This window comes from Delphinapterus leucas, chromosome 20 (genome assembly GCF_059928025.1).
Source record: "Delphinapterus leucas isolate spDelLeu-1000000601 "Yukka" chromosome 20, BTC_Dleu_Yukka2, whole genome shotgun sequence".
NCBI lineage: Eukaryota > Metazoa > Chordata > Mammalia > Artiodactyla > Monodontidae > Delphinapterus > Delphinapterus leucas.
Genome location: NC_143148.1, coordinates 44675007 through 44684004, shown reverse-complemented (window position 1 = coordinate 44684004; position 8998 = coordinate 44675007).

The following is an 8998-nucleotide window of genomic DNA, read 5'->3' as shown; positions in this document are numbered from 1 at the left end:
TAAACACTAGAGGAGATAAGTAAATGAATGGAAAGTAGTTCCCTTTGGGTACTAAGATTAGGGGTGGGAGGTAGATTAGGGAATGGTTATTTGGATTTTAAACTTTTGGTATTATTTGACTTTTTAAAACTATATGCATGTATTACTCTACAAAAATAAAAATTAATAGAAGTCAGTCTCTGATAACTGGTCTCTCTGCAAAGTCCCCAGATGTAAATGAAGCAGATAAAACTAGCTCTGGGCTGGGATGGAGAGGGCTAGCCCACACCCTCCTCCAAGTCTTCTCCAGAGAACACTGATTTCGGGCAGTTACTGAGAACCTATCCATCTAATTTGTTCCTCCTTATCCAGGCAGCTGTGTAAGGAGGGAAGGTGGTCCTTGGGCCTGGATGGCCACAGTTCACAGTGAGTCATGAACTCAGGGTAATTTCAAGTTACTCATGCAAGCAGCTGTGATGCCCAAAGAAACTCTAATCTCTTTTACTTTATCAGATGGTTCATCAGACTATACCCACCCCATGCTTTGTCCTTAGCCTTCAGCTCTGCTCTAAGACTTTGCAAGCATATAGACAGAGCCCCTCTTTGTACCTTTTCTGGTTTCCCACTTCCTCCCAGTTCACACCCCTAACTCTGTAGTGTTGCTCTCCTTACCATCTAGAATGCACACATGCCCCCTTTTAATCTATGACACATCGATACGTTCACTGATCTCAATGGAAAGAAGACATGTCTGTAGAAAGGTGCCTGAGTACATGATCAGTGGATACACTCCTCTACATAGAGAGCAATTTTGTAGTGTATGTGTCCAAAGATACACACCTCCATTTACACCCACACAAAATATTTATATACACCAAAATATTAAATGGCATATAAAAACATAATACACACACCATTCCTATGTTCCTTTATGTGTCAATATATTATATAAATACCACACACATTCTGCCCCATAACCTAAATTAAGTGCAGCACACATTTGTGTACTTCCACATAGGCAACCCAGAATAGAACAGCCTGAACAGACGCTGTTTTTCCTTCCTGATAAACGGGCATGAAATAACAGGCTGACATCTGCCTCTGCAGGTCATTCAAGTTGGCCTGCTGCACGTCAGAATTCAAACTGCTCCATCCATCAACGGCAGACCCAAAATTAACGTAGCTTGGGAATTCTGCGGCAAGACAGTAACAGCCCAATTCAAAGTCTGACCTTCGAGGAATGGTGGGGTACAATGGAAAATTATTTCATGCCCTGCACCAAAGCCAACAATACAATTTGAAGAGATTTTCAGTTATACTAATATTAAAGAAAAATCCCCCAGTGTAGGAGTTTAACTCTCAGGGTCATGTAAAAGGAGCACTAAGCATAGAGATTTTGATATCTAAAGGCTCTGCCAGCACCCTTTCTGAAAGAACTAAAAACATTATTTTAAACAAAACAGTTCAAAGACATTTGCACGGTAGCATGTACTAAAAGTCTTTATCAATAAGTGACAAAATCACCAAGAGATTTAGTTCTTCATAGAATTTTTTGGAAATGGCTATTAGTTAAAATAAAACTATAAATGAGATCAGTCCTTCAAGATTACAAATAAAAATGAATCCTTTTCTGGAGATATTAAATGAATCCTTTTCTGGAGATATTCTTAAGATATTCGGTGACAATTCTCAATTGTCACAAAATTTATGTGGAGAGATTTTATAACCAGTAACCAAAGATGACCACCAATTTAACAAATGAACCAGACTCTGATGCATGAAATGATTTTACCTACTGCTTTCATTGTGATGCTAAACACAATTTTTTTTCTCTTTATATATATATATATATATTTTTTAAATTATTTATTTATTTATTTTTGGTTGCATTTCTGTGCGTGGGCTTTCTCTAGTTGTGGTGAGTGGGGGCTACTCTTCATTGCGGTGCAAGGATTTCTCATTGTGGTAGCTTCTCTTGTTGCGGAGCACGGGCTCTAGGCGCACGGGCTTCAGTAGTTGTGGCACGTGGGCTCAGTAGTTGTGGTTCGCGGGCTCTAGAGTGCAGGCTCAGTAGTTGTGCTGCACAGGCTTAGCTGCTCCGTGGCATGTGGGGTCTTCCTGGACCAGGGATCGAACCCATGTCCCCTGCATTGGCAGGCGGATTCTTAACCACTGTGCCACAAGGGAAGTCCCTAAACCCAATTTTTTTACATTTGTAGCCAACGACATATAGGACTGTGCTTTAAATCCACATTCCATTAAGGTGAAGTTACCCTTTTCTCCCTGCTGAAGACTGTTTCAAAATTCAATCTGAAAAGTTGTCCTAGTGCTCCTTCCCAGAAATCCCAGTGTTTCTATTAACACGGGTCCAGGCTAAAGTTGAGGGAATGTTTCATAACTTTGTTAACAGAATGCTTGGAGTCCCAAAGTCCCATCTCCCCGCTGCATCTCTTCATCACCTCTTTTCTCTCTAACTCTTTGCCCACAGCAAGCTTAAATTTCCCCTAAAACAAAACCCCTCCTTGGTTCTACCCCTCTCTTGAACTGTGCTCCACCTCCCTTTCTCTCTTTGCCTTCACACTTCTCGAAAGGATCATCAAATTTGTCTCACTCCAAATCTTCAACTCAATATTGTTTTGTTATCTGGCTTCCAACCACATCATCACACTGAAAACAACAGTCTCCTAATGGCCAGATCCAATGCGTTGTCTTTAGGCCTAAGGCTAATTGGCCTTTCTATAGGTTGGACCACAGGCCTAATCCACCCATCACTTCTTTCCTAAACCCCACCCACAAATAACATTCCTATTCTGCTTGATCCTTGATATGGGTGACTCAGGGTACTTGAAAGCAGATGTTTGTGCAATTGTATACTGATAATTTTCAAAACCTAAGTGAATTAGATGCTTTCCTAGGAAAAAATATAAATTTTCAAATCGGCTCAAAAATAAATGAAACAAAAAAAATCGAATATATGATAACCATATAAGAAATGGAAAATGTTGTGAAAGATCTGCACCCCCAAATGCCTCAGACTCAGCCTGTTTTATCATTGAGCTCGTTCCAGGGGTACCATATAATTTATAGCCCAAACTGGGACACTGTTGAGAGTGAAAGACAATGTTATTAATAATTAAGCTGGGACAGTATAAGAAACAGAAGTGTTTCAGGCAAATTAGGACAAATGACTACACTGTTTAACCAACTTTCAAAGGATAAATAATTCTAAAGTTATAGAAACTCCATCATAGTTTACAAAAAGATTAAAGGTTTTCTAGTCCACAGTCAAGAAAAGCAGAAAAGAAAAAAGAAGGAAGAAAGAAATTCTCGGCCTACTGACACATGTTCTTAAAACAACAAAACATGTATATCATACATACACTAAAGGGCACTTACAAATTAAAAAGGAGCAAAAAAGACAATAGAAAAATGATCAAAAGAAACAAACAGAAAATAAATATAAATCAACCATAAACATGAAAAATATGCTCAAACCCATTAGTAATGACTGAAACAAATTAAAAATAATGTGATACTTTATATTTTATCCCATCTGATTAAAAACTGTTAATCATAATGTGTCAATTATGTCTCAATAAAGCTGGAAAATATAATATTAATATTTAATATCAAAAAGTGTGATCTGTCATACATTCTTAGTGAGAATGTAAATTGGTCCTACCTTTTGGAGGACAATCTAGCAGTTGTTTATCAAAATTCTGTAAGTGCATATCTCTGATATAAAATTTTCCCTAGTGGGCTTCCCTGGTGGTGCAGTGGTTGAGAGTCCGCCTGCCGATGCAGGGGACACGGGTTCGTGCCCTGGTCCGAGAAGATCCCACATGCCGCGGAGCGGCTGGGCCCGTGAGCCATGGCCGCTGAGCCTACGCGTCCGGAAGCTGTGCTCCGCAATGGGAGAGGCCACAGCAGTGAGAGGCCCGCGTACCGCAAAAAAAAAAAAAATTTTCCCTAGTAGGAATGTGTACTACAAGAACATTTGGTCAAACACACCAAGATATATGTATGAGGGTGTCCTCTGCCACACTGTTTCAATCAAAACAAATAACTGGAAACCACCTAAAATGTTCATTTTTCAGGGAATGAAAAAGTGTCAGAGAAGTTTAATGACTTGTTATAAATTGGGTATATAGCACTAGAAAAAAATTGTACATAAACAAGGACTTAAAACACCACAGAGTAGTTCACTAATATAAATGAGAATATTATAGTTTGACTTGTCTCACTGTTGGATAATTTCCATTCTAAGGTTTCCACAGTCGTTTATAATCCCTTGATTAGAAACATACTAACCTCTTTGCACCAATCAGCCCTTGTCCTCCAAAATCACTTCCACCCTTGGGATGGCTACCTTTGTTTGCCCTTTTCTGATTTTCAAATGTTTAATAGAAATAAAGACTAATTTTCCAGGGCTTTTAAGTGATATATTAAAAAGTCCCCTAGATGCAAATATCTTTATATCTGGACATTACGGTTATCATTTTCAATGTCGTAGGCTTTGAAATAACTACTATACTAAGGAGAAAAAGATCAACAGGAACAAAATGTCACAATAGCCTTTAACCACATGGGACAATAATTTCTATGTTAACCACCTCTCTGCTTCGGAGAGAACAAATGTTCTCTCTTTACAATGATGTTCCACAGGTGAGTAATGATTTGCTGCACAATATTAGAAAATAGGAAAATATTATACTCTTTTTTTTTTCAATGTGAAGCTTGCAATATCTTAGAAAAACCTTCTGGCCTGGTTTCCTGTTGCTTTCCAGCTTTGATCTCAATCTATACTGTTCCCTACTCAACATGTAATCATCATTAAGGCACATGATACCATGCAGCCAAAATCTGGCTACAAAACAATGTGCATGGCATGGTTCCCTTCTAGAATATAAATGTAAATACAGAGTGTATGTATATATGCATAGAGAGTTTGGAAGGTTTTCCAAGAAATTGTCTTTGACTAGATATGACTACAGCTATCCTCCATTTTCTTGGTTTTGCTGACTTATATTCTACAATATTCTCTAATAAATACGTGCAAGTTTTTACTAAGAACCTTAATAAAACTTGTTTTTATTCTATCTATGGATTTTAACAGTTACGGAGAGTTTGGGTAAGTAAATATGGTACAATTCAGAGCTAGTTAGACTCTTTACAACATCTCTGGAACATAAAAAACCTTTCCTAATGGTTACTACTCAAATTTATGAGGCCAGAGGCAGAAATCTGGGCAAACCCCAGGAACACCAGCCCATGCCTACGTGGGCTGTGTGTAGAAATAGTTCATAAGAAACCAAAGGCCAAAGCAGAGGGCAGTAGGAATAATTTTGAATCTGGCCAGAAGAAGAATATGTTTGAATAAAAGCACAGGTTGTGGTTCAAACAGATCTGGGTTTGAGTCATAGCTCTATCACTTAAAAAAAAAAAAAAAAAAAAGTAGTGTGAGCAACTTACTTATCTTTGCCTCAGTTAACTCATCTTTAAAATGAGGAAAATAATGGTAACCACACCTTGTGAGCACTGATGAGTCCCATCAAGTTGGCATTGGGATCTTAAAATGACAGGCTCTGATCATATATCTTCTGTCTTTGGCTCCAGACTTTCTCCCAAAGTTAAAGAACAGGGTTTTTTATTCACAACCTGAATTGTAGTTTAAAGTAAGAGTCTCTTTTAAAAAATCAAGCTTGAAACTTTACTTTCTGAAAATATGGCAGGTTAGACTATTTGGATCAGTCCTCCCGTCAAAAATAATCACAAATGATGTTGGACATTTTTTTGAAGTAACTTCTTAAGACTATCAAAGATCTGATAAGGTAGTAAAAAATTTAGTTCAAAATATCAAAGAAAGCAGAACCCAAAGAGGGAAGCGGAACACTACAATTTCTTCTGCCCTAAAGGGCATTTTCCAAACAAGCAAACTTCTCCAAATTTAACTGGATTCCCAAAGGCTCACACCCTCAGAAAAGAGTAAGCCAGAAGTAAACCCACCCAGCCAACCTTCACTCTCAGGTGACCGAATTAAAGTTGCCTGGGCAACATCATAGTAAAACTATAAACCACCAAAGGTAATTGGTAAAGATCTGAAAAGGAGCCATTAAAAATAAATTAAAAGACAAATTATAATCAATGGAGCAATAATTAGATAAACATCTGACACCTCAATAGCAACACTGGAAGCCAAAAGACAGTAGAATTCTTCATTATAGTAAAAGAAAATACTTGTAAAACTAGAACTCCATACTCAGAGAAAATATCCTTTTAGGGTTTTGGGGCATACTACTGGGAGACAGGAGGGAGCTCCACTGAAAACTTGGTTTGGGTGTTAAGACTAATCACCTACACACACACACACACACACACACACATATACATCCACTCACATCAAGAGGGTATGAAAAAATTATTACTTATATAATTAAAGCTTTCTGGGGAGAACGGGGCAGATCTCTCAAGATGCTCTAAAATTGCTTAGGGCAAGAAAGGGAGACTGGCTTGGAGCTCTCATTGTGGTTAAGGGATAGACCCAGGGTGAGGGCTCTGGGACATTGGAAGAGGTTTGTGTAGTTTGAATCTATCTCTGGTGACAAAGGAGAGAGCACCTTGACTTTCTTATCAGCTTACCCAGGTGTCGGACAGAGAGGAAGAAGGAGAGGGTAAGGCTTAATAGCCATCAACAGTCAAACATCAATAAAATGGAGTCACACTCCTTATTATAAAGAGTGAGCAGGAAATAAAAACATTTTTTAAACACAAAAAACCTAAGGTTTGTAACCAGAATATCTTCACTAAAGGAAAATTATAATTCAGGAGGAGGTAGAATTAATCCCAAGAGAAAGATCTGAGATATGAGACAAAAATATAAAAAAGAGCTAAATGTATGGATTCATTTTAAAATGGATAACATTTATAAAAAATTTTATAACACATGCACCACAAAATTAGTTAATTCAGAAAGAAAGTAGATGAAGTTAAGGTGTTCAAAGACCTTTCTTTTCTCTGGGGAAGGAGCAAAGATATTGATTAATTTCAGATTTTGATAAGTATACATGCTGTAATTTCTAGGAAACATTAATAAAAGAATAAAAACAGAGTGTACAACTTCCCAACTAATACAAGAAATAATTATAACAAAAAATAATCTAAAAGATGGCAGAAAAGGGGAAAAATAAGCATATAACTTGAAACACAAAATACATAAAACAGGATGGCAAATTTAAACACAAATTTAACAATGACTACATTAAGTGTAAATGTAAATGCGCTAACAACTCCAATTAAAAAATGAAGGTTGTCAGACTGAATAAAAACAAAATCAACTTATGTGATGATTATAAAAGACATATCTAAAAAATAAGGATACAAAAAGTTGATGCTAGGAAGACAGAAAAAGATAGAACATGGGCCTATCAAAAACCCAAAGAGATATAGCTATCTTAAAAAAACTATAAATTTTAAGACAAAAAGCATTGATACAGAATGTCACTAATTAGACTTAGTCATGCTTTTCTTGCTAATAATTAGATGGACAGAAAAATCAATAAGGATACAGAATATTTAAACATGATTAACAAAATAAAACCAAAGATGACCTTTACTATAGGTCACAATACCCACTATACCCAAAAAACATAGAAGGTATTTTTTCTAAACACACACGGAACATTTACAAAAATTCATCATAAATCAAGTCACAGAAAACTTCTATGAACTGAAATCATAAAGATCATTTTCTCTGACCACACCTTAATTAAAACAGAAATTGTTAAACAAAATAAAACCAGAAGATCTCCCATAAGCTTGGAAATTAAAAAAAAAAATTTCAAAATAATTCATGGCTCAACAAAGAAATATAATGGAAATTAGTTAACATTTTGAAATGCATGATAATAAAAAATATTACCTATCAAAACTTGTAGGATATAGCTAAAGCAGTCTAACTTTATACGTGAATGTAAATTCACTTATAAAAATTATGAAATTTAGAAAAATTATAAAATGTAATGATTAATTATTCATTTATGAATATATAAAAACAGCAATAAAACAAAAAAGCAAAAAAAAGAAGTTAAAATGGAAAGAATAATAAATATATAATTGGATTTATTAAAATAGAATAAATATGGATCAAAAAAACAAAAGTTGCTTCTTTGAGAAGAATAATAAAATTGCAAAATGTTCAGTAATACATGTAAAGGAAATGAATACGGCACTAAGGAAAGCAATATTAGGAATGATATAGGGCATGATTGCAGATGCTGTGATCATTAAAATAAAAAGAAAATGTCATGAAAAACTTTATCTCAATACATTTAAATGTTTAAACTAAATACAAAAAATTACAAACAAATTTGGCTAGATAGTTTACCACTATTGAGAAAACTGAGCCAGTATTCCGAAATTTTCCCACAAATAAAAATTAGTCCCAGATAGCTTCACCAGTGAATTCCATCATACATTGAAGAGTAAATCAAAAACAAAACAATCTTACAAACTATAATTGCAAAAATAGAAACAATGGAAATCTTTCCGAATTATTTTTATGAGTCCAATTTTACCTTGATACCAACCCCTAATGGTGACAATAAACCCTAAATGGTGACAACCCCTAAATTAACAATATTATAGGTCACTCTCACTCATTGAACACAGATATATAAAAGTCTTAAAAAATTATTATGTAACCAATTCTAGCAATATGCAAAAAAATAATGTCATGATTAACTCTGCTTTATACAAGGAATATAAGGTTAATTTAAGATTAGTAAATCAATTCACATATTTAACTATATTGACAGATTAAAGGAGAACATTTATATAATCATTTCGAAGATGCAAAAAGAAAAGATAAAACATAACAACCCATTTATGTTTAAAAAAATTAGCAATCTAGGAACTAAAAAGATTTTTTAAAAATAAGGTATAGGTTATCTATTCTATATGCGGAAATTTTCATATTTAATATTGAAATGCTGAACATTTTCTCCCTTGAGATCAGAAGAAA